This window comes from Ammospiza nelsoni, chromosome Z (assembly GCF_027579445.1).
Source record: "Ammospiza nelsoni isolate bAmmNel1 chromosome Z, bAmmNel1.pri, whole genome shotgun sequence".
Taxonomy (NCBI): domain Eukaryota; kingdom Metazoa; phylum Chordata; class Aves; order Passeriformes; family Passerellidae; genus Ammospiza; species Ammospiza nelsoni.
This window is the reverse complement of record NC_080669.1, coordinates 73,670,167-73,696,599: the sequence shown is the minus strand read 5'-3', so window position 1 is coordinate 73,696,599 and position 26,433 is coordinate 73,670,167. Positions and strand designations below refer to the sequence as shown.

Sequence of the window (26,433 nt, the reverse complement as noted above, 5' to 3'; positions counted from 1 at the left end):
CAGGGACTTCACAAACTTAAGGAAGAAGACGGTTTAGGAATTGACGAATGGCTTAAAGGCCTAGGACTTGGACCGTGGCTGAGGAACCTTGTGATCTATGCTATAGGCCTGCTGGGTATAATCTTACTGTTTTTGCTTATTTTGCCTTGTATCTTTAACTGTATTCAAAACATGGTCAGCCATACAATAGCAAAAACATGGCAAACTAATCTCCTTGCGCAAGAAGAAAACGGGGGAAATGTGGAGAGTATTATTAATAATTGGTTAGCTGAGAAAGGCCACGCTGAAATAATGCCGCTGGTTAAGCTGAAGGAGAAAAGTCAGCAGTCAGCAAGCTAAAAGGAAAGGTCAGCAGTGACCTTGCTGCAACATGAGGATAGGGAGTTGAGATTAGTTCTGAAATATCCTGAGAATATGTAGAAAGTATCAAAAGTAGAACCATAGGAATGTAGAAGTAGGCGTAGATGCTGATATGTAAGCTGACCAATCCTGAGCTCAACTTTTGCAATATGTATGAAGCTCATTATTAACTGTATTTAACCCGCCGTACTAATCAATAAAATTGGGCCTGTGATGATCAAACGGATGTCTGGGTCTCCTTCCGTCGACAGATATCGCCATAAAATCACCAAATTTCGGAAATGCACAGACTACAACATGACAGTTTTGCAGCCAGATCACCCTAGTTGGGCCATAGGCAAAATGTGGACAGTAGTCCTTCAAGGGTCAAAAGAGAGTGAATGTGCGAATTATCAGGTTCCAACCGTCGGCACCCCAAGCGGTCGGACCCAACAAAGTGATTAAAAGCGTGCCGAAAGGGAGAAACGCGACCCACCCCAAAGCCTTGCCCACGAGGGTCGCTGATATCCCGACCGGCCATGCAGAAGCCTTTCAGATAGGCCGTTCAGCCGAGTCATACTCAGACCCAATCCTTCGTATGTTAGAAGCTACCTTCCTATCCCTAAACGAATCTAACCCTAACCTAACCGAATCCTGCTGGCTTTGTTATGATGTCGAACCTCCCTTTTACGAAGGAGTCGCTTTAAACACTCCCTTCAGTTACTCCACGGCAGATGCACCCAACCAATGTAGATGGGACACCCCCCGCAAAGGAATCACCCTGAGTCAAGTCACAGGCCAGGGCAGATGCTTTGGCAATGCAACCCTAGCTAGGCAGAAAGGCAATGTCTGCACCAAAGTTGTCAAACCCAACAGGAAAAACAACAAGTGGGTAGTCCCATCCACATCTGGGATGTGGGTTTGCCAGCGATCTGGAGTGAGTCCCTATCTGTTCCTTGCCAAATTTGATGACTCTAACAACTTTTGTGTCCAAGTTCTGATTGTTCCTAGGGTCCTGTACCACGCAGATGAAGAAGTGTGCCACCTTTTTGAGGAACCCAGCCGGCTCCACAAAAGAGAAATAGTAACAGGTATAACTGTCGCAATGCTGCTGGGCCTAGGAGCAGCCGGGACGGCCACAGGAGTCTCAGCCTTAGCGACACAGCACCAAGGACTGTCACAGGTGCAGGCAACAATTGACGAGGACCTGCAGAGGATCGAGAAATCCATCTCCTTTCTAGAGAAGTCAAGTCTCCTCACTCTCAGAAGTAGTCTTGCAGAACAGGCGAGGACTAGACCTCCTGTTCATGCAGCAAGGGGGCCTGTGTGCTGCCTTGAAGGAGGAGTGCTGCTTCTCTGCAGACCACATGGGAGTCGTGAGAGACTCCATGGCAGAACTCCGAAACAGACTGGCTCGAAGACAGAAGGACAGGGAAGCCCAACAGGGTTGGTTCGAGTCCTGGTTCAATCGATCACCATGGCTGACCACCCTAATTTCTACCCTCATAAGTCCATTGGCAATGCTACTTTTAGCTGTCACCTTCGGACCATGCCTGCTGAACAAGCTAGTCTCATTCATTCAGACCCGCCTAGAGCGGGCCAACATCCTGTTCATAGGCTGGCAACAAATGCTGTGAATTTGACCAGGGAACACTGCCAGTTACAAGGTTTTCTACCCAGGTTTACCAAACCCTTTCTTTGTCAACAACCTCATGCCTCATTTCAGTACCTATGTATATGACTACTTCGTTCATTTGTGAAAAAGGGGGGGAGATGTAGTAGATAGGATCAGGCGCTCAGAAAATCTCACGATGTCATGGAAAGCAGCAGGATTCCTCTCCCACTAACGCCTAGTGATAAGGGATCACCCAAGAATGTAGTCCCCCCTAACATTAATAACTTTTGATTCCTTATTAACCAATTACAGTAAGGTAAGACCCCCTGACGTAGAGAAAAACCTTCCCGAGTATAAAACCCGATGAGATGAGACAATAAAGGCCTTTGGACCGTCCACCATACTGGTGCCTGCGTGTGTTCTTGGCCCGAGTGACCCTGGAGAGTTTGGGTCGCCGTGCCGTTTCCTCAGAACCAGGTCGCCTTGCCTTGCATCAGAAGGCAACAGAGGAGACAAAATAAAACATCCCTGCAGCTTCTTCCTAAAGCAGTTGAGCCTGGGGATGCAGCTGAAGCAAGTAAGTGGAGGCTACACTTGTGGTGGTCCTTTTTGACCACTTACTTGCCCTTTGCACAATATTGCAATCAGAGTGGGGGGCTGTTCTCCTTGCATCTGAGTGGAAGCTTGCATTAGGCTTTATTTCTGTTTCCTAAAGAAAAATACAGAGGCATGAAGTGTCTTGCCCATGGCCTCACTGAGTCAGTAACAGAATAGCAGCTTCCCACTTTCACCTCTAAATTATTTCAAAGTAGAAAACTCTATCTTGCAAAGTACACTGGGGCTTCAGACTCTCTCCTGGAGAGCAGCCTCCAGGGAAGGTAAGTCCAAAAGAATGCTTTTCAACCAGGCTGCAACCTAGAAGAAACAAAATTCAATTCCTTCTGATGTAAACATCAGAGGTCCTTCTCCTGCCACTCCCTGCTGAGGAGCTGGCGCTGCAGAGCTGTGCTGGAGCCCTAGGCCGGGCTTCTGTTGTAGCCCCAGGAGCAAGCAGTGTTCCGAAATGAATCCCGGCGGAGGGGCTCTGCCTGCAGGGCTGTGAGCGCTGCCTGAGCGTGGCTGCAGTGCCCTCAGGAGGCAGCACTCAGCCCGAGAGCATCACGCAGGGTTATCTGCACTTTCTTTGGGAACTTCCTCTGCCTGCCTGTGCAACAGAACAAAAGCAAAGCAATGCTGGCTTTTTCTTGTTTCTTAGGAGAAGCATCACTGCAGTTTGCTTTTAAGCTAGAAGAGAGTAGACTTAGATTAGATATTAGGGAGATTTTTTTTTTTTTAATGAAGGGAATGAAAAGCTGGCAGGATTTGCCCAGAGAGCTGTAGTTGGTCTATCCTTGAAGGTGTTCAAGGCCAGTTTACATGGGGCTCTGAGGAACCTGATCTAGATGAAGATGTCCCTGCTCACAGGGTTTGGACTAGATGGTGCTTAAAGGTGCTTTCCAACCCAAACTCTCTAGGTTTCTGTGATTCTGTGATCCCTGTCCCATGTTAGTGTGCCATTGTTATACTTGAAGTTCTTTGGGATAACAAAGAGATTTTACCCAGCTCCAGCAACTTTTCTGGCCCTTTCCATTGTCACCCTGTCCAGCACTCTCCACTTACAAGCTACTCTTTGGTGCCTGCAGACTTTAGCCTACCACCTGTCAATAGCACAGCTCCTAGTGTGCAGAGGAATCTGCCTGGTAGTGCCATGAAGAAATCGGTTGTGAGAAAGCAGGACACCGTGCCCTTACTGCCCAGTACATCCACCCTCCATGGGGATGGCAGCTTCCCACGCAGCTCCTCAGGTAAGCCTGCTCCGTGGCAGCTTTTTCCTGCATGGGTTTGTCTTTGCACAAGGAGCACAAACTGCCTCTTGCCTCAGCCAGCACAGCTGGGATCTTGGTCCATAGCCTGTCCTGAGAATGAACAGCAAATCTACTATTGAGTTACTTCAAAAGTTGATAGTCCAGAATATTTGAAGTCAATGGAAACAGAGGTGCTGTCAGGTGTAAAGGGTCAGGTATGGCTGTTCCCTGGGGATTGAGCCAGGCCCAGCAGGGCTGGGTTGTTCAGGCTTAGCTTGGTGCTGTCACAAGGCAGCTGCAGGTCTTTAATCAGGGAACTGCAGAGTGCCCCTGTCCTCAGGGCTGGGGGATATGAGGGCGCTGAGACAAAAGAGGCCCTGAGGGGTTCCCTCCTGGGCTGGCCAGTCCTGCTGTGGGCACTGTCTGGCAGGGAGTGGGAGCTCTGTGGCCTCAGGAACCTGCCAGTGGCGGTGGCACCTGTGGCTCTTGGGAGCTGGCACTGTGGGGGCAATTGTCAGGTTCAGCCTGGAGCTGTGCTCAGCTGGGGGAGGCTGGGAGCAAGCAAGGAGCCTCAGGATCCAGCCAGCAGGGAAGTCTCTGAGGCAGTGGCAGTGTGTGCCACACGGAGCCCTGGCTGGGCGATGGGGCTGCAGGCCGCGCCATGGCGGGTGCTGTGCCTGGGGTTGCAGCGCCCATGGCCTACCCTCTCCTAACAGTGACCCCACAGACGGCCACTGGCGCCAAGCGCCGAGAGGAGCTGCTCTGTGGGCGTGGGCAGAAGGACAGAGCCTCTTCAGACCCACAGCAGTCCTTGCAGGAGGCACTCTCCATGCTGGGCAGCGATGACTGGTAAGAAAGGCCCCATTCCCTCTGTGTCCCTCTGAGTGTTAAGGTCAGTCAGAAGCATGTCTTGCTCGTGCCTTGGAGCTCTGAAACCCCAGAGGGCCAAAGGGCACTGGTGATACCCCTGCAGAGCAGGGAGAGCATAAAAATTGGAGAGCAGCCTTTTCTTGGCCTTGCTCTGCAGCAGTGCTGCAGCAGACCCGTGCTGTTTCCTGGCTTTACCTGCTGCTCCGTGGAGCTGCAAAGGAAATGTTGTGGGAAGAGAGAAAGCTGTGGGATGAGATGATTTGCTGGCTGAAGGCAGAAGCAGGATGGCAGCAGTTTTGGGTGTAGAGATTTGGGTGCCTTGGGCCACTGGCCCAGCGGGGCTGAGCAAGATTCGTCTCTGCTCCCACTGCTGACAACAATGGCAGGGACTCCTGCATGTGAGTCCCAGGAGCAGCTCCAGGGAGCTCCTCTTTTTGAAAAATTGACTGAGTTGTGCTTTCAAGTCCATCAGCCTGCCATTACTCCTGAAGGGCTCATGGCAGAAGAGAAGGAAAAAGAAATAAAATCCTCTAGGGATCTTGCATTTTGGAGTTCAACTCTTCCTTTTCACTGCTTCATATGGGCCTGAGATGTTTTGTCAACAATGTGTCCCAAAATTCTACACAGACAGAAGGAAGCCCAGAGGTGATAACCCTACAAGTATGAGGTGATATTGGTTATCTTTTTGATGTCTGGGTTAGCATCCACTCACTAGTGGATGCTTTATTCTCACAGGGATAAGCATGAAAATTCAGCCACGATGCATCTCCTTTGCTTTGCCCTTTCTCTTCTGCTTTCTCTTCCCCATTTCTCTTTGGTGCCCTGTGAGGTGCAGACAGTTGCTGCAGGTGTGGGGGTCCTGATGACAGTCAAGGGTGCCTGTGGGATCAGTTGCCAGCCCTGTGCTGCAGCCCTGATGCCTCATATACCTTCCTGTGGCTGAGGGCTTGCACAAAGCAAGTGCTGAGAGATGGAGTTGTTTGCACCTTTTAAATAACGTTGCTGTTGTGGAGATGGTTTAAGGTAGGAGTGTTGTGGGAAAAGCCAGAGTTTCAACAGTTCTTCCCAGGGGTGGAATCTTAGTCTTCTGGGACATTCTGCTGCTTTTTGGGGAATATGTGAGGTGGAGTGGAGTGGGTGACACTCAGGCCTAGATTGCAGAGTGGAAACTCAGCTCCAGAGTGGCAGTGCAGACTCTCAGGGCTGAACTGCATGCTGGGGCTGACAAAGAAGGAAAATGTCCCATTAACAGCCCCATGGGACTGTGTCTCAGGGACAGGTACAGGGAGGTGACAAGAAACAGAAGCATGGCCCAGCCTCACAGCTTCTAGGAAGCAGTGTCAGAGGGACTTAATAGCAGAGATTTTCAGAAAGGCCACAAATGAGGACTCTGAAAGCCTCTTGGATTTGTGTACGCTTTTGACAGCCATAGCATCCTGTGGCAATGTGTTCCATGATTTCATTAAGTCCTCCTTGAAAAGTACCTCCCATTGTTTGACTGAGCTGCCAGCCTGATCATTTCAGAGGGTGCTGCCTAGCTCTTGGGTGGAAAGGAATATCAATCTTTTTGGTACTTGCCTTTCAGGGAACCGAAGAAGAAGGGACTCTTCAACATCACACGCCTGGCTGAGTCGCATGCAAAAGTCCTGCTTTGTTGACTTAGTGAGATTTGCTTGGCAGTTACCAGTGAGGTGAGAACATTGTTTTGAATTGTTCCCCATACTTCATACATGGCTTGTAGAGTAGATATGTGCTTGTTCATCTCTATGTGTGCTCAGGGACTGAATTAATTTCTGGTTTTAGACCTTCTACTTCTAATGTCTGTCAGCTATCTGTTGGAATCTCTGTGTACATGCAGCTGTATTTACTGGCAGGTCGGGTATCTGGCACTTATCTTTGAGTGTGGTGCCATTATAATGCAAGGCAGAAACTGAGACACTAATGGCATTATATGCCAGAGTCCCAGTCTCTGCCCAAGCTGTAATTCAACACTGCAAATGAGTCTGTAGACCTGAGCCTGTGTTTTCTGTTTCCTGTCTGAGTGCTTCAGCTACAGGTGTTGCTTTTTTGAACAGGAGCACCTGACTTTATTTTTATGACTTGTGCCTTTAGGGTTTGAAAGCATCCCTTGCTTTAATATCCTTCTTTGTTTTTCAAATCCAAGGGCCTAAAATCAAAGCAGTTGACATTATAGAAGGGTTAAGTAGAATACTTTAGTGAAACATATTTTTTATGCCTGCAGTAAGCAGGTGAGAGGCCAGAAATTGGTGCCAGAGTAAGTGCCTTTCTGTGCTTGGGCTCTTCTGCTCTTCCTGTGCTTTTATGTTCCTCTATACACAGCGGGACATGCTGTGATTTCCTGGGAGTTTTGGCTAAGGAAACTGGTTTTCTATTCAAGGTGATTCTTATGTTTCCCCTCATGACTTCCCCAGGTGACCAACCTCTAGTCCAAGGTGTCCTGCTCTGCAATCATCACTCTGGGAGAGCTCTTTGGAATCTTGAAGAAGGACATGGACTCCGAGGCTGATGAGATTGCTGGGGTCCTTCTCCCCATGGTGTGGAACTCCCCAAGTTTATTCAGAAGGCAGCCTGTCAGAGCCTGGGGATGATGGTAGAGAACGTGACTCCTGCACAAGCAATGACTGCCCTCATGGACAGGGGAGTCAAGTAGGTTCTTCTTCTTTTAGTGCTATCCTTCACCTTCCAGTGTGCACGTGGGGGAAGGGATCCGAGAGAGAGAATGGGAATGCTTGGAAGGAAGGGTCCTGTATCCTGCATCTTTTGTGAACTCAGGGACTCGATTCTCCGATCAATCTCATTTCTTTCCTCTTGCCACCTATTTCTGCCCTTCCACAGCCCATTAGGTCACAAAATCACAGAATATGGAGAGTTAGAAAGGGCCCATCAGGACCATCCAGTCCAGCTCCTGGCCTTGCACAGAACAGCCCAAGGGTCACACTGTGTGCCTGAGATTGTTGTCCAAATGCTTCTTCAACCCTATCAGGCTTGGTGCTGTGACCACTGCCCTGGGGAGCCTGTTCCAGTGCCCAACCACCCTCTGGGTGAAAAACCTTTTCCTGATATCCAAACTAAAGCTCCTCTGAGTCAACTTCCTGCTGCTTCTTGGAGTTCTCCCAGTCTGTCAGTTTCCTAGATGTGAATGGTGGGGAAGTGCAAATGCCTGCAAAGGCTAAGGATAGAGCCTTGTGCTTGTGTGGGAAAAGGGACAATTGCAATTGCAGCTGTGAGCACTGTTGCATATTTCACAGCACTAACCACAGATGCCGTGGGGAAAACCAGGTATCCTCATGATGCCATTAACCTGAGAAATAAGGAGGGTCCTTGCTGGGGCGTGGAGCACATGGGGGAGAATATGCTGGGTGTGGCACAGCCTGCACAGCAGGCGCAGCTCCTGCCAAAAGGAGCCTTGTGTGACTGTGCTGGCCTTAGAGCTCGACTTTTTGTTCAAAATGAAGTTTCATGTTGGCTTTGAGATGATGAATCACTTCACAGGCACCTTCACAGGCCAAGTGCCATGGGATAGCTGAAGCAAATGCTGCCCTAAGTGTCGGTGCTGGGCCTGATAGTTCTCAAGAGACAGTCTCTAGAACAGGACAACCAGGCTAAACTGACTGCCACCCTCTCCTCAGCTTTAGAATAGGGTAAAACACTCAGACATACCCCTTGCTAAACTTTACAAAAGAAACAAGCTGCATTGCTGGATATTCCACAACTTCACTTCAAAACCCCAGAGTGTGGTTTCCCTGCATTTGTTTTATCCCAGAGGTCTGCAGATGTGGGGAGAAGCGGGTGGAAAGAGCCTTATTCTGCTGCAGCTCTGTGTAGTGGGTGCCCTCTGATGGGTCAGCATGAATTTTCCTTAATTTCTAAATTATTCATATGGGATCTATTACTTGAATCTTTCTCCGAGTAAATTTTGGGAAAGAAATGGAATATCAGCTAGTGCAGGGAGACTGAATTCTTCCCTCTTCCGTGCAGGCAGGCCTTCTGTACAATGTTAACTTAGTATTTATCTGAGGACTGAACCTTCTGCAGGTGTCTGAAGCTGCAGGGAGAGCCCAGGCTCCTTTCCCCAGCAAGGGCAGGGAGCAGGCTCTGGCCAAGGCCACCGCTGCTGCTGCTCTTTGTCCCTGTGCCCAGGGTTTGCTCTCTTCTTCCCAGGAGATGCCATGTCCAGGTGTGGAAGCGTGTGGCCAAACTCCTTCTGTTCCTGATGGAGAAAATGGGAGTCACCCAGCTCGCAGGCACCCCCAGGGCTGAGAGGCTGGCACACGTGGCAGGGAAGCTTGCTCAGGACTGTCACAAGGACACAAGGTAACGATCCCCCTTTCACCTCCAAAACCAGGAAAACCATTTTGTGTTTGGCTTTAAAGGTAAAAGCACAAAAGAGTGGAAACTCAGGCAAATAATAAGTGACCTCACTGTGTGGCTAAGGGTCATAGAATCATGGAATATGCTGTGCTGGAAGGGACCCATCAGGGTCATCCAGTCCATCTCCTGGCCATGTGCAGAGCACCCCAAGAGTCACTCCATGCGCCTGAGAACATTGTCCAAATGTTTCTTGAGCTCTGTCAGGCTTGATGCTGCGACTGCTGCTCTGGGTTTCCTGGGGAAATGGCTGTACTGGGTAACCTGAGGTTGGCCAGCAAGAAGGACCATTGCCAACTTCTTGTGACTTGAAGGATTCTTTACTGAGATCAAAAGAGATCAGATTAGCCTGTCTAACAGTTTTGATTGCACAAGACAAAGCCAAAGTGTTGGCTAATGTCCATCACTGAAGGATCCCACACATCTATTTCACATTAACTTAAGACTTCCCTAGAAATATTTCAGAGGTCTTTAGGCTACATATTCAGTCTTTCTAAGCCACTTCTGCAGATTTCTAGAATGCTGTTTTCTGTGGCTCAGTGACATCCAAATTTCTTGTTGAAGAAAACTGTGGTTTCCTACCAGCAAAATCACCCTAAACCACCAAAATCCCCTTACTTTGATGATGAAATTCCCATTAATAGCTGCCAAGAACACCAGAACAACTAGCTGTCCCTGTGCATACATCTAGTATAGAATAATCAAAAGCAAGGAGGGGGTGTCTTGTCCTGGCTTCCCTGATATTGAAGTGAAGGGAGACGACCATCCGATTGATGCATCGAACTCCAATTTATTGATCGATCAGCCACTTTATATAACAGTGTTAATTAACTTCATGCATATTGCAAAATCCAAGCTCACGATAGGTTAACAGAGAAAACTCTAACCACTCCTTTTGTTTTACAATGTTTATTAAAAACAGGACTAGCATTCCCACTGTGATATGAAAGGTTCCCAAAACTTCCGTATCTGTTCCCAGGGAGCTATCTTTTCCCAGAGAGCCCAGGGACAGAGTGTTTAGCTTGTTATGGGAAGACTGTCTGAGAACATTATTGTTCATAAAGTGATGCTTGAGAGAGCCTAATTGTTTATAGAATCAAGCTTGGGAACTGCTTTACAACTACCTTTTTACTTTTCTCTCAACTGTATGCCTTCATGGCCTTTTTCTTTAAGCCATGCTTGAACCAGACTCTCCATACCCTGACAGTTAAAGAAAGGTAAATTTCTGTGCAATGGCAGCAGGACGCTGCTAATAGTCTGTGACAGCAAAGCAGATTTGTTTGTTTATTCTCTGGGATCCTTTGATCCCACAGAAGCACACCCCCAGTTTCAGAGAGAAATGGGAAATGGTATTTTTCTCTTGCCCTACATTCTCCTTCTCCCTCTTGTGTTCGGCTGACAACACTGTGCAGTGTCAAGTGAGGTAAATCTCCCTCTTTGCTGAGTAGGTAGTGCCTTCTCATGCAGGCATTGCACCTGATGAGTTTAAGGCATCAGCCTCTTCTGTTAAAACTCTTCCTTTGTTCACTTTTCTTTTGTTTCCTTCCTTCCATCCTCCCTTAGGCATGATGGACAGGAGATGGTGTAGATGTTGCTGAGTCATCAAAAATTTAAAATGCTTCTGGAACAATCTCTTTCCACGCATTACCTGGAAGATATCCTGACAAGAATTAAGAAGAAAGTAAGTGCTTGGCAGGAGGAATGTCTCCTTTGTGCAAGTATTTCCACTGCTAATATGAGATCAAACATACCCAATGTGGTTTATCTCATTCCTCTTCTGCTGAATCATTTTGCTCCTGGGAATGAGTTGTTAATCCTCAGCCTGTTCATCTGAAGACCACAGAGGAACTGCTATTATTAGGGGAAATGTGGGGTTTTCAATACTTTGAATATTGGTCACAAAGAGGAGAGGAAAAGAAGAGAAAATTTGGTTTACACTCACGTGTACAGCCCCACCACTCTCTCCCTACTCTGCCCCCAGTAAAGCAATTAAGTAGAATAGTGCTTCTGAACATAACTGTCTTTGCAAAAGAGACTGGAAGTAGTAGTGCCAAGAAAATTTCCAAATATACAAAAGATGTCCAAGTCAATCCTAGTTGCTACAATTGCTGTCTGTCTTTTGGGAATACTGCCCTGCTATCAAGCCCTGTGGAGCTGAAAGAAGCTTGGTGAATTCAGCAGCATCCAGTGGAAAATCATTTGTTTGTTTGGAGTGGGATTTTATTCTTTTTATCTACATCACAGAAGGGAGTGTGCCTTTGTGCAGGAGCAGGGAGAGTGAGCGTTGAACCAAATCGACTTCCAACACAATGGGCCAACCCCCTATCAGTTTGCATTATTCCCATTTATGCTCAAGACTAATGAATTTGGGATTTTAGACTGCTGCTCAGTGTGCTAGCACCCATAACCTGCCTTGGGCTATTGAAAACCAAGAGTTGGCACCAATGAATCTCTGGTCTGTTTATTTCTGTAAGTTAGGAAATGTTTCCCTAAGCCTTGGTACTACATTGATCCTGGTTCTAACTTGTGTTTTAAAGAGGGAATTTCCTATTTTATATTCTAAAGATTCGTGGGGTTTCTCTGTGTCTTTGTAGGGGATGGAAAACCAGAAGGCTGAATGCCCATCTGTAAAGGAGCCAGTGAAGGAGAGGAACGATGGCTCAAAGGAGCCCCAGTCCCCATTGCCTTCTAGCAAATGGTACAGAGCACTTTTGTCAGATGTAACAAAGCACATGACAAGCTCTACATGCCTCTTCCACAGGAAAATCTTTCTGCTGTAGATGACAAGTGCCAGAGATTGCTTCCTTTCTCTACAAATGCTCTAGGATAAAAAATGTCTCCTTCTGCATTGTGTTGAACACAACTTCTCTAGAGGGCTTTCCACAAAAATTGGGCAACAAAAAGATACCCATTGGCTGCAGCTCAGATGATCCAGTGCAGTGGCAAGGGCAGTGCTGTGCAGGTTAGGAGAGGCCAGAGTTTCTGCTGCCTGACTTGAGACAAGTAAATTCAAACAGGTTTTTTTTTTATCCAAGTGGAATGATAAATAAAACACCCTTTTTAGATGGGTGTTTTGATGAGAAGTCCCAGTCTAAAAGCAAGATGCCATTCCCCAAACAAGCAGTTCCCATCCATGTGGTTTGGCTTGGCTGAATCATGGTTTTCTTACCCTCAAACAGTGCCAAGTTTGAGTAGTAAGGAGCAAGTCAATTCCTGAGCCATTTTGGTCAACAGATGTTTCAATGTGGGCTTTTATCTTGGTATTCCTTTCCTTCATAGAGTTTGCTTGATGGACAGCATGTTTGGTTTATTTTCCCCTGTGCTGCAATTATCATTTAAGACAGGAATTTGGTCCTTGGTGTCTCTTCATGCCACTGGCAGACCTACTTCTCCTCTGATAAGAGAGAGAATTTATTGAGCTCTGTCCTGCTCAGCGGTAGCAGGAAAGTGACCACATGCCTCAGTAGCATGGCTAGCATTTTCCTGTGCTCATGGAAGAGACAGGTTGATCCAAGGGGATTATTCCCAGAGGGTTTGTTAAGCTTTGCATCTAGTCTCTAGAGAAGAAAAGGAAATGTGAGCATAGTCGTGGGATGTCTGGCTTCTGCTTCTATCTCTGTTACTGATTTTCTGGATCCTTCAGATATATCCCTGTTCACCTGTTCAGATGCATCTGAACTACTTTTCCAGATTGTCATGCCTGGTTGTAGAGACACTTCTCCAGAGTGATGAGTTTCCTTACTATAGGACACACACATGCCATATGAGGAGGCATTTAAACTTGGAAGTAGTGTCTTCCTTTCTCCACAAAGCAATGTGACCTATGTGCCTTGGAAGGCATCTGAAGATAGATCAGATGCATCTCATCATTGGTTTTCCTGAGTGAGCAGTGGTGAGAATGTCACTTGCAGATTGTCTCCCGTAATAATTGTCATGAGGTCCACGTTGTTCTTCAGAGCTTCATGATTTTCTAGCTTGAAGTCATTAGGAAAGCTTGTCAGGATGTTTGGCTCACAATTAACTGAAGGTATTATGGGCAACAGCTCCTAATTTGGTTTTGTTTTCCAGGGTGAAGTCTGCCCCTGGTGGACACCTCCTCCACTGTGCAAAAGCCCAGATCACATTACCTGCAGCTGTGGAAGGAAGGGAGTCACTCCAGAAGCTTTACCACCTCCTGGAAGCCAAGGGGTTTCAGACACGGATGGAAGGAGTGGCACTTCTCCTAGACCTGTGCAAATCCAGCCCCCAGCTGATCTCCACTAACATTGTCCAAGTATGTAGGGTATCTTCATTTTTCCTTTCCTTTTGCTCCTTTCCCAAGCCTGCAGAAGAAAGTTAATTCAGTGTGTCTTGGCACTACATCCTGGCTTTTTGGGACTGGCTAGTCCCTCTTACCCAGAAAAAATTTAATTCAGGTCCAGGCTTCAGGACAAGTTATTTCAGTCCAGCTGTATTTGTCTGACAGGTGCCTATTGCTGCCATTTATCAGATGATGGCAGAATTTTCTGCTGATGTAACTGCTGCTGTCTCCTACTGCTAGTTGGGTGAAGTGAAGGGAATCCAGCCATTGAAAGCCTGGCAATTATTCTCTACACAAAAAATAGTTTTTCATGGGGAAGAGAAGTTTCAGGCTGGGTTGGTTTAAACGAAATGTTTTTAAAAGGGTACTTCTGTAAACTCCATCTTGTCTTGCTCAGGCAAAACTCTGGCTACTCATTTCCAACCTCATCCCTATTCCTCTTGGTAAAGATGGTGCTCACTCTTCTTGGGGGGGATGCTATTTTTCTTTGGAAAAGGAGGAAAACAGCTAAGGACAGATCTATCCTTTCTCTTCCCAGTAGCTGTTTTTTATCCCTTTCCAGAAAATGGTGCCTGATAATGTGGCTGTCAAGGGACTGAACCTGCTCTAATGAGAGCTGTACAGCACATTACATTTCAGAAATCCACCTGTTAGAGAAATGGTCTGGATCCTGGAAGAGTTGATCAGAGGCCTGTCCTTCTCTAGACACAGGTTCTGAGACAAACAAAATAAAGCTTAAATTTCCTCCAGCCATAGTTTTGATAAAATCATAACTGCCCTCAGTACTTGAGGCAATTATATAGAAGAATGGGCACGGTAAATATCTGCTTCCATACTTGTAAAGCAAAGGTAGACTTTTACAGTAATAAATGGAATTGATTTAATGATTTATAGATGGAGAGAAATATCATAGGAACTTTTCTGTCCCCAACCAAACCTCTTAAAAATGGGAGAAAATCTTTCCAGCAGCATCAGATTGAGCAACCATTCCAGTGAGTGGCCCACAGGAAAACAGTGAAATTGTGCAAGCAAGGGCTGACCTGACAGAAAGGATCACTTTCATCTTCTATATTGCCAAGTGCTCATTTCTACATCCTCTCTTCAAACGAGGTCATTTTAATCCAGCTTTCATGTTGTTTGTTCTCTTCACAGATTTTTGATTATTTTGTCCTGAGAATAAATGACACCCACAAGAGAGTGAAGGAGAAAGCACTGGACGTGCTGGCAGAAATCATAGGACTCCTGGAAGGTGCCCTGAACCCGGTGATGAACTGTTTGGTGGAAGGGATAACAAGGAACCTGAACGCAAAGGATTCCGGGGTTCATGCTGCAGCTGTGAAGGCACTGGACAAATCTGTTACTCATTTAGGTAAGGCTAAGCCCTGACATGGACTCTTCTCAACTGTGTCTCTGTCTGTCCCACACAAGAGAGCGCTGAGTGCCTTGGGAGCTGTTGTCTGTGGAACGCTCCAGCTGACACCCACCAGAAGCTGTGCTGGTGCAGTCCTTATGTACCAGTCCCCAACAGGCTGGAATGTGCAGCAGCATTTCCCAACAGTCCCAGGCTCCCTTGGCTCTGTGCTGCTGGTCTGAAGAGCAAGTCGTGGACTAGAACTTTGCTACAGTTCAGAGACAAAGGGGTTTTGGAGTTTGCTTGGGCCCCATCTGACTTCCCAAATGAACAGCTTTCCTGCTGGTATGAAGGGACACAGGCCCATCAGAGCTTCTGCAGAGTAGCCACCTGGAAGGCTCTACATTAGAGGCATTAGCTGCCTATTTCCCACTTTTCTTCTTTGTCTTCTTTTTCCAAAGAGGAACTGGTGATTCACCAAGTTAATTTCTTTAGAACAAACAGGTCTCAATCCAGCTGTCAATGATGCCTTGTTCCAGATGTTGTTTTGCATGGGGCAAGATGGCAACAGCAAATACCTGCATAGGCAAGGGCTGCTGTAAATTCCTTTGCCACACAGATTTATGTCAGCTCTGAAAATGCCACACTGGGGGAATACACCTGAAAAATGGAGTGTTGAAGAGGCAGGTCTTCAAGGGGAGTTTCCACTTTCTCTACCTCAGCTGCTCTGTGAACTCACAAACTGCCTGACTCAGTGCCTTTCTGTGTCCCAATATGGGTTTCTTCCTTTTTGCTCTGGGATGCAAAACCTTTTCAGTGCTTCCATGTGATTGAACTGTTGAGGTCCCTGATGTGAAATATTTTAACATAGCTCCTGGTACAGCAGACAACTTTGGATTTACAAATGTGAAAGGAGAGCTTTTCTTTTGGAATTTAAAACTCTGCCAAGTAGGCTGGAAGGAAAGACAAAAAGGATTCAAAAATAAGCAGAAGTTTATTTTATTGTATAAAATGGGGTTGCTCCTCCTCTTTTCCTCCTCCTCACTCTCCTTTCTGCTATGACCTCACACAAGTGAGCAGAAACGTGTGTTTCACTTGTAGATGAAGTGTCACTGATGAAAGAGCTCAGCCACCAATGGAGCAAACTGAGTGGCCAAGCCCTGCTGGATGTCACAGAGCATATCACAGGTATGGCCTCCCCTTCTAAGGCAAGAGGTCTCTGAGGGAGTATTGACAGGGAATGCCTGTGAACAGGCAGCAGACTAGCTCCTCCTAATCAGGAGGGGCTGAGCTTGTCCCTGCTGCCCAATAGCCAAGGCAGGTGGGTTTGGCAGGTTTTCCCTGGTTGCTGCAGAGCTGGGCAGCATCTGAGATGGGGGCAGCGCTCAGCCTCAGGGCTGAGCTCTCACTGGGGCATCTCAGAACCCACCTGCAGGAGAGGGAGGGGCTAAAAATACCCCAGCTGGCTCCTCTCTTGGAAGCCTGAGGATGTCTGTGGTCCTTAAGGGAAAATGGTGGCAAAAGCTGTTTCAGGGAATTGGTTTGTTTTGTTCTCACAGAATCCTTGTTTTTCTCCTGCAAAGTTTTGAAGCTGAAGAGCTGGCAGAGCCAGGGGGTCACAGCTCAGGTCAAAACTCAACACAGGTCATAGAGGCACAGATTTAGTGCAAGGCAGGCTTTGGGGGCACGGGGGCAGAAGCAGAGTGCTGGGGCTCCCTGCCTGTGCTGTCCAAGTGGCACTGGACTGAGCAGTTCAGGGTGTGCAAACTGTGTCTTCCTGTGTCTGCACTGTCCAAAGTGCTACAAATGCAGCTGATAATTGATTCCTCAGAGGAGCTTGCTATGTCAGCAGTAGCCAAGGAATGGAAAAATTATAATCTCAATAGATAGTAGAGAAGATAACTGATAGCCTTGCATGAACTGGGGCTAAATCCACTGCTAATTATGCCAACATCTTTAAATGCAAGGTGTAATACACTTGGTGTCTTCACTGGGAATCTCAAAAGGGCATGTTCAATGATTAGGATGTCAAAGGCCCTTTAAAGAACATTTGAGTAAAGTAGATCTCCAGCAATAGGGAATTTAGTTTTGCAGTTATTTTGATCTCTTTTTCAAAGAAAGGAATTAAGCATAAATTAGGACTGCTTTAGAAAGAGCAGATGTTCTCTCTGAGATTTAGTAGGAACAGACAGCTGTTCCTTCCTCATGTTCCGTAGTCACCAATTTCTTAAATGACATTTAAATTCAAATGAACTCCCAATATAAAATGGGTACCATAACCCTTTTTCTGCTTAGCAGAATTGGTTTGGGGTACTTTCAGGAGATGTTTCAGTGTTGAATTGTTACATTAAGGTGCTGGTGGATTAACATCATAGAGAAAATGAAGTCTCTTCCACCACAGAATAATAAATGGCTACTGCATAACATTTTGCCTGATCAGAAAATAAGAACGGTCTCCAGAGCATATTTCAGCTTTTGGTCTCTCAGCCAAATCTGCCATGCAAGAAACCTGTTGGTAGTCAATTTTTGTCTGTGTTTGATATAGTTCAGAAAATGAGCAGAGAGCAGATTTCAGAGACAATGATGTTAGGGAACACTTGTGTTTTGGTTAAATTTCAGTCCCCTGTGTATTATTTTTCTCTCTCTATTGCCCCTATTTCAGTGGACATGATAAGGGAAAATGCTATTAACATTGAGAGGGGAAATGCCATAAAAATGTGGAGATGCTCAAATGCCAGGGCAATGGGGTCTGAGTAATTCTTTAAGACACCCTGAGGTTTGCCACAGCTCTTTGCTGGAAGTCACAAAAGCATTCTGCTAAAGACACCAGCTAGTCACTGATCTTTCTCATCCAGCTGTCAAGCAGCAGCCATCTCTGGTGGGCTGGAGTTTTGAAGTGTATTCTAATACTGCCCTTTGCTGTGTGCCACAGAGCAAAAGCCAGATAAGACTTTTGCCTCTTGTCATCAAAGTTACAAAAATGGAATAATTTATTAGAATTTATTAGAAATCTCTCAATTGCCTCTCTAGGGCGCATTTCCAAATCTTCTGTGTGGGTTTAGACAACTTAATGGAAAAAAAGGAAGTTTGACATTTCAGTCGTTGTTCACGCCGAAACAGATTGTGAAATGATTTAGTAAAGGTACAAAATCTGCCACAGGCTCTGGTTGGAGAAATTAGTCCTGAGGGGTTGGTGGTTCTGTTTCAAGGATGATCAGCTGCAATGCCCATTTCTGGGTAATGGGGCTCTGAGTGCTGTTTCACTGATCTTGGCCAGAGAGGCTCCCGAGAAGCAAAAGCAGAGGTAGATCCTTGTTTGCATCGAGGCTGGTGGGTAGGGAGCTGTGTGTCTGTCCCGGCAGTGCTTGTGGAATGGGTTCATGCCAGGAGCCCTGAAATGGTGCAGCGCTACGCCCTGCCCGTGCTCTGGTCCTGCCTGGAGAACAAGGTGCTGCCTGTGTGAAGCGCCAACGTCTGCGCTGTGGTCACCAAGCTGGCCTGTGCCCTCTGCAAGGTGATGAGCACCCAGCTGATCAAGTGTGCTGACAGCAAGCCTCCACAGGTGCAGCAAAACCTCTCCAGCCTTTTGGGCTGGTGAAGGTTTGATGTTCTCCAGAAAGCTGACCAAGTGCTGAGTTGGACACCACCGGATGTGACATTTTAGCTGTGCTGAAAATGATAAAACACTAAGGAAGGGCGTGCATCTGCCCCCGCTTTGCCCATCACCCTTCCTAGTCATGGCATGGGGGGCCTGAAGCAACTCCAGACTGAGGACAAGTTGAAGACCAAGCATGGATCAGCCTCACACAGAGGTGAGGTGGGAGCCTGGCGGCTCTCTGCTGGGAAGAAGGGTCTTGTGGCAGCCCAGAGAGGTGTGCACATTGCCAAGGAACAGTTGTGCCCTGCATGTGTCCCCTGCAAGGAGCTGTGCTGCTGCCAGTGCCCCTAGAGCTGTAGGGCTGCTGAGCTGTGGGGAAGGGAGAGGAGCAGGAGGGTGCATGTGCATCTGAGGCATTCCTGGAGAGCACAGGGCTCTGGGCTCCCTGCTGTCCCAGGGCAGCCCAGAGACCAAGCTGTTCTTGTGGTATCTTTTGGGAAGTGGGGCAGGGTTTTGCCCTGGCCTGCTTCAAGTTTCTGCCATCAGGGGCATGTTTCCCTGCGCAACTATTTATAAATTTCCAGGATATGTATCCCATGAAACATGTACCTTTAGCTGCTTTAGGTTTACATTGCAGCCTCTGTTACACTTTGTGTTTCCACTTTGCAGGCCTGACTGGCTACACTCTTTACCAAGAAGTCTTCTCTGCACGCTTCCTGTTGTCTCTTCACCAGGAAGTCCTTGCATCCTGTCGGAAGAGCTGTCATTCCTCCAAGCACAGGAAGAAGCTGCCGCCTGTGTGAAGACTGAAGATTAGAATTTATATGTTAGGCTTTACAATTACAGGTGTACCTATGTTCAGATTTTTAGAATTGTAGTTTTGAATAACTGTGTTTTCATTGTATCTTGAAATTTTGATTACTTATTTTTAATTGTATTTTTCTTTGATGATTTAAAAAAGTTAAATAAATGTGGCATTCACATTCTCTAAACAGAGAGAGAGAGAGAATTCTCTCTCAGAGGATTTTTGCTGGAGAAGCACAGAGAGAAGAAGAGGAAACATTTTTTATCTCTGCTTGCTGCTCCTGTTGTTTTTGCACATGTGGAATGTGTTAGAAAGATTGTTTACTTGAATTGAGTTTCTAATTGGATTCCGGTGACGGTGGTTCATATTAATTGGCCTATTGGGTCAATGCTGTATCCTGGCTGTCTCCAGACAGTCACAGGTTTTTCTTTAGTATTATTTGTAGTATAGTGTTCTTTAATATAGTATAGTATAATAGAATATCATGTACTTTTAATAAAGCAATTGTTTAGCCTTCTGAATCAATGGAGTCTATGCCAATCATTCTCTGGTTGGGGGTGCCCTGCTTTTCGATAAATAAATAAAATTGAAATGAACCAAAAGGAGAATGTGAGACCAGGACCTGCTAGCCTAGAGGTTATGGGAGTGCAGCTCACTCGATGTGACAGTGTCTCACCACATGCTTTCCTCATTGGGCCGCTCTGCTTCCTCTTCCACCATGGCTTCTTTGTGTCATTTGTGCTGCTCTTTGTTACTTGGCATTACAATGGGACCACCTGTTCACATGTTTGGGGGACAATGGACCCAAAAGATCCTGTCCAGTCAAAAGTTTTCCTTGTAGATTTATTCTGTGCTCACCAAAGGCCTGAGCAAAGAAACCAAGAGGAGTGTGCCCAAATGGCAAAGCTTTGCTCCTTTTCCATCTCACACAGATCTGGCTCACAGGTGTCTTCAATCACAATTTCATAGGTAAGATGAAGTTGTGTATTTCACTGGAAAATGATGCACAGCTTTGGAAAAGTCACCAGTATGTATATTTACCCAGGACAGCAGTCTAACTGTGTTGTTTGCAACTTGCTTGCTGAGGGATGAGTGGACTGTGAGGCCAATAATGAGTGACAAGGGTTCCTCCAATCTATTTACACTCCACTGGGTGCCATTCAGCCCAGAGCTAGGGGATCATTTGTTCCCATGGACCAGTGCTTGCCAGGGTAATGAATTCCTGCATAGCTGGAACAAGCAATTCTGTATTTCACTCCAGCTATTGGTGGGCTGCATGATCATTGACAATGCTGCCTTTCCAGAAATTATTCTACAGTTTCCTTTCATAGTAATTTGAAGCTTTTATACTTCACATTTCAATTTGCTTTGCCTTAGGAAAACCACTTCTGGGCCCAGAGCATTCTGTAACCTTTTAACAGCAAAATCCTCATGGCTGCCAGCTTCAGATGTTACAGAAGGAACTGCATGTGAATGGGTTAATTGGGTTTTCTGCAGGAAAAACTCTATGTGCCACGTGCCTGCATGTGTTTGCTTAGCTATGGGTCTAGTCCTGGCCTAGTAAAGCCCAGGCAGGGTGGCATGTTGCAGGGAAAACTGCTCCATGAGCTTATGGGGTTGCCATCAGCAGCAGAGTGAATGTGTCCTTTGGGGATTTCTTTGGAGACAAGATTGGGGGCCTGCTCCATGCCACAACAGTCTCTTAGATCTTTCTAAAATATCCTAAAAATGGCTGTGAAACTTCACATCTCCTTGCACAGCCAGTGGTTGAAGAGGGACATTTTTGGCCCTCCTCAAAGCTACTGCTCTTGCACACCAAGAAATATGAACATCCATAAACAGCAATGATGCATGATGCATGGTCCTCCTGCCGCTGCTTCAGAGCTCTGCGAAGGGCAGAGCTGGGGATTACCAATGTGAGCACTTAATTAGCATTTCATGCTCCTTCATGATATCCAGATCTCAGAGCTTTTAGTTTCAAAGCAGCCACTGTACTGGCTCTAGGGAAGAAGAGTAAATGGAAAACAGACACTGCCAGCCTTGCAGGGGTGTGGGGGAAAACCTGGAGTGTCTGCATCAAAAGATGAATGGGAAGAGTGTAATTGCCCAAGCCAAAGCTTCATTAGGAGAGCAGGATAAGTTCTTTACTGCATGCTTGCATGAAAATAATTTGGGACCTCCATTCTGTATCTCATGCAGAAAAGAAGGTCTTAATAATACCATGCTACTTAAAAACACAGTGGGATGTAGCTCTGTAGTGGTTCACAATGAAGCAGACTGCCTGCTTTGTCACTGCCAGCCCTGGTGACCCTGCGAGGGACTGTAGTGTATCCCATGCCTGTTTTACCTCCAAGGAAAGCTTGGTTTTGCTTATTAATGTGGAATAAATATGAGAGTAATAAAATGGACAGTTAAGCAGGTCGTTTTGGAGGACAGGCTCTTGGTTTCACACGTCAGTCCTGTACCTTGTCCTCCCAAGGCTTGTCACTCATCATGAAATATTCCAATATAGAAACTCAGCTCTCATGTTACATCTGAATAAAGTTGCATCAGATCATCAAGAATTCTGCAGGCAGGATCAAGACAAAAGCCTTCTGCCTCCCACTTTAAGCTGTCCTGGAATTCTGCAGCCCTTTCTGAAAGCTGCTGTAGGCAGAGAGTTTGTAGTTGTTTTTGTGGCCTTTATGAAAGATATGTGTGTCAGTCTGCAGGGCTCTCCTGGCAGAAATCTGTTTGTCCAAGCCCAGGGATATGGTGCTGGCAGAAGCGGAGCAGCCCTGCTCCCAGCCCGAGAGTCTGTGAGCTGAGCCACACCGGGGAGAAAAGACACTGAGGGGCTCCAGCCCAGCTGCTTCACCTGCCGTGCCCACTCCACGGAGCTCTGCACTGGGAGAAGGTCAATGCTGGACAAGCCACTGAACTTTCATCTGCTGCTGGAACTACTCCATGATAGCTCCTGCTCTTCCTGAAGGAGAACCCAGTGCCATCTTGTAACGCATGTCCTGAGGGGATTTTTCTCTGGAATTTTGGGTCTTTGTTCCAGTGGGGGGACGGTGAGGTCTGACAGTTTGATATCTAGAAGCTACTGGCCTTTTTTCTTGCTTTTCAGGCATTCTGCTTGTTAATAAAGTGCTGGTTTTTTTCCCAAATTTCATCTATTAGTATTCATTTCTTATTGCTGTCAAAGCAGCCCAAGTTGGCACTGGTGCCAGCATGGGCCTGGGAGGCATCCTGCACAGTGTGGAATTTCTGGAGGCAGCAGCCACTTCAGGTCACAGGCCCCTGAAAATCAACACCAGCCCTTTTCCCACAGAAGAAAAGAATTGCTAAGCCAGTCTTACTGGATAACCAAGGAGGCAAAGGGTATGTTAATTAGAAGAGGTTTTTATGACTTAGAGCAAAGGATAAACCCACCTCAAACAAGAAGGTGTTTTTACCAAGAAGAAAGATAGCACAGGCAAACAAGTCAGCAAAGTTACAAGTAGAAAAATGGTCTCAGAATTTCCACTGCAAGAAAACTGGAAAACAACTTCTAGCTTAAACTGTGACATACTAACTTTTAGTGACTGGAGACTAGTAACATAAATATGGTAATTATAGTAGTTATGATAGACTATAGATAATAGTTAAGGTATAAATTGGTTCTATTGTATTAAGATGCTCAGCAAAGAAAAGTATATAATGCATTGTAACCAAAACCAAAGGGTCTCCAGGCCTGCCTACAGCTGGAGCTGACAGCTGTAGGCACAGGCTCTGTCACCCGTGTCACCTGGACTGCTGTAACATCTTGGATGGAATAAACTGCATTTTGGAGAGCTGCTTGGAGTCCTGCATCTCTCATTTTGGCTCTTACAGGAAACGATGGTTCAGTCTGAACTATCTCAGACATGGGCACAGGCTGGGAGAGGAAATCACTGAGAGCACCAGAGCAGAGAAGGACTCTTGGATTCTGCTGGATGAGAGACTGGACCTGACCCAGCGGCGCATGCTGGGAGCCCAGAAAGCCAACTGCATCCTGGGCTGCATCCAAAGCAGCGTGGGCAGCAGGCTGAGGGAGGGGATTCTGCCCCTCTGCTCTGCCCTTGTGAGAGCCCAGCTGCAGTGTTTCATCCAGCTCTTCTGGGGTCCTCAGCACAGGAAAGACACATGGACCTCTGGAGGGCTCCTCCTCCTCCAGAGGAGGCTGTAAAGATGGTGAGAAGAAATGAGCCCCTCTGCTACAAGAACAGGCGGAGAGAGCTGGGCCTGTTCAGCTTGGAGAAGACTCAGGGGGGACTTCATTCCAGCCTTCCAGTACCTGAAGGGGGCTTAGGAAAATGAGGGAGAGGAACTTTTTATGTGAGCATACAATTACAGGACAAGAGGCAGGGGTTTTAAACTGAAAGAGGGCAGGCTTATATTAGATGTTAGAAAGAAATTCTTCACTCAGAGGGTGGTGAGGCACTGCTAGACGTTGCCAAAAGAAGTGGAACTGTTCACTGCCTTACAGCAAGTCTTTAAGCCACTGCCCAAAATTTAAGACTTTGTTGCAAATATTTGACTGCTAACTTTTAAAGTGTTGACCAGAGAGAGCTGGGTACAGCTCTCTGGATACAAGCACAGCTGTTCAGGGAGAAAAAGGCAAGCCGAAGATGTGCTCCCTGGTGATGGGGAAGCAGGGATAGTTTTAGCTGCAGCTTGAATGACAGCTCTGAAGACCTACAGAGCATGCATTCATTCATTCCTTCTGTTCCCTCCGTGTCCCTTTCCAAGATGGATGCCCAGCGGCAGGTGGATCAGAAGCTGGAGGAGAGGGAACACTTACTGCAGAGCAGGATTGGAACAGGAGACAGGGAGCTGGGGCTGCAAACACAGGCCCCAGAAATGAACAAACACAAGGTGAGCAACGTCTTCCTTTCCTCTTGGGCTGTGAGGGGGAGCTTGGGGAGGCAGGGAAGGCTCTGAGCTCTCACTGGCATTACAGAACCTGGTATTCCCTGGTTTTGGATGAGTGTATCAGAAGGCTGAGGAGTCCTGGAGAAAATTATGATTAAAGCACTGGAGACTGATGTTTTGTTTTGGTAAGGAGAAGCAGGTTATATGTTTTTCTGGTAAAGAAAAAGACAGCAGCCTAATGAACTGGGGTGAAAGCTTTTATAGCAAAGATGGGGTAAGCAAAAGGAGATATAGGTGGGGAGTATGAACACTTTTAACAAATTCCTAAGATAGTAAAGTAGGTGTGTTACCAGTAAAATAAGACCAAGTCTTGTGCTGCCTTTGTTGTTAAAGTTTAGTAGAAATGCAGAAATTACATTAAAACAGGCAAAAAGAAAAGCTAGAATATCACTGTGAGGAGGAGCTAGGGAGAATTCAGCAGAGTCACCTGTGCTTAATATGACAATTAGTGTTATTAGGGCATTTGGTTATAAAGTCAGAAGAGAGCTGGTGAAGAGAGAAGATTGTTAGAAATAGGTATCTTGCAGTTCTGTCTAGTTCAGCTATAGAACTGCCTCTGAACAATTTATTAGAGAAGATGTTGAAGCTGGAAGGCTGAAAATACCTTGAGAAGAGATTTGGATGATCACTAGTGTTTTTCTAAGTGATGTGCTTTGCAGCATGCCAAGGTTTGGCTCTGCCCAAAGGAATCTTGAAGCTAAATGATTAAAACTTGTTGATAATAAGGTAATAACAAGGGACTAGAAGCCACTAGAGCTATTCTTCTATGTTTGGTCCTTATATACTGGTTTTCTTTCTCAGGCCATGGATGCAGCCCAGCTTGCAGATGATCTGAAGGCCCAGCTAGAACTGGCTCAGAAGAAGTTACATGATTTTCAGGAAGAGATTGAGGAAAACAGAGTAACTAGAGAGAAAGAGATGTTCAACTTCAAAAGGGCTGAGGTACATATCCTATGCACACTCCTTCAAGATCGGTTTGCCTTGGTGTCCTTCTTGTACATTGAGCTTGCCGAGGGTTTCAGCTGAACTGCTCTTGGTGTCCAGTTTCACTTTGATTTTGGCTTCAGGAGGTCTTGGCTCTTTCAGATTTTGTCCCCTGATAACTGACAATACTTGTAGCATCAGAGAAACATGTTGCCTCTTGGATTATAGAGGATGAAACTATGGGTGGTATGACTTAGCCAGATGCATATCCTCTTTTGTCCCTGAAGAAGCTGATAGAGAATTTACTGCTCCTTCTCTTGGTCTCCTGTTTTTGTGCTGGAAGATATTTCTGGGTTGCGCAGAAGGCTGGAGACCACAAAGAAGCCTGACATGGTTCCCAACTGTGATGAGATCCTGATGGAGGAAAACAAGGATTGCAAGATGAGTACCTGTGTCCCTCAGCTTCCCTTTTTACCTTAGTCAGAAGATATGCAGACACGCTTCCAGTATCTGACATCTCTCATCTGTACTCTGGCACTGGAGAAACCACATTGTCCTTCTGAGGATTGGAAGGACCTTCATGTTGAGACATCTCTGAGCACAGCAGCTGGGCTGCAGCGCCCCTCACAGCTCTCTGTCAGTGTGTCTGTGTGTCTATGTGTCTGTCCGTGTGTGTGTGTCTGTGTGTGTGTGTGCATGTGTGTGTCTGTGTGCCTGTGTGTCTCTGTGTGTGTCTGTGTGTGTGTGTGTCTGCATGTGTCTGTATGTGTGTGTGTGTGTGTCTGTGTCTATGTGTGAGTCTGTGTGTGTCTGTCTGTGTGTGTCGGTGTGTCTGCCTGTCTGAGTGTGTCTGTCTGTGTCTCTGTGTGTGTGTGTGTGTGTGTGTGTGTGTGTGTGTGTGTGTGTGTTGCAGGCCTGCCTGACGTGCCCGTGCTGCAGCATGCACAAGAAGGATGCAGTGCTCAACAAGTGCTTCCATGTTTTCTGCTTGGAGTGCGTGTGGCCACGCTATGGCCCCCGGCAGCGCAAGTGCCCCAAGTGCAGCGCGGCTTTTGGGGCCAGCGACTCCCACAGGATCAACATCGGCTGAGGCCTCTGAGCCCCTGCTGCTGCCGAGCCTCCCTCCCTCCCTCTCAGCTTCTGCTGCCTGGGCTGTAGCATCTCCTGGCAGCGGCCTTCAGGGTCTCGAAAGAAACACACTCTTGATCTTGCTTCTGTCCCTTTGGCCCTGTCCCTTTGGTCTTGCCCTCGTTTTTTGTGTGTTCTTTGTGCCTGAGAGGAAATTTCCCATCCCTCCCTTTCACACTGCCAAGGTGGGAACGTGCCGCTGCCTTGGTGGGATGGAAGCTGAGCTGCAGCAGAGATCTGTGAGAGCTTCATTTGAGAGCTCTGCTAATTAAATCCCATCAAGGAATGGCACTGCTCCTGGAAAGGAAGAGTTTCTCAATTACCAGGTCCAACAG

The 26,433-nt window shown here is 46.8% G+C and overlaps 1 pseudogene; it reads left to right on the top strand.

Moving 5' to 3' along the window:
* Positions 1-26,060, top strand: part of LOC132087080 (E3 ubiquitin-protein ligase BRE1A-like) — a 59,901-nt pseudogene extending 33,841 nt beyond the window's left edge.
* The last annotated feature ends 373 nt before the right edge of the window (positions 26,061-26,433 follow it).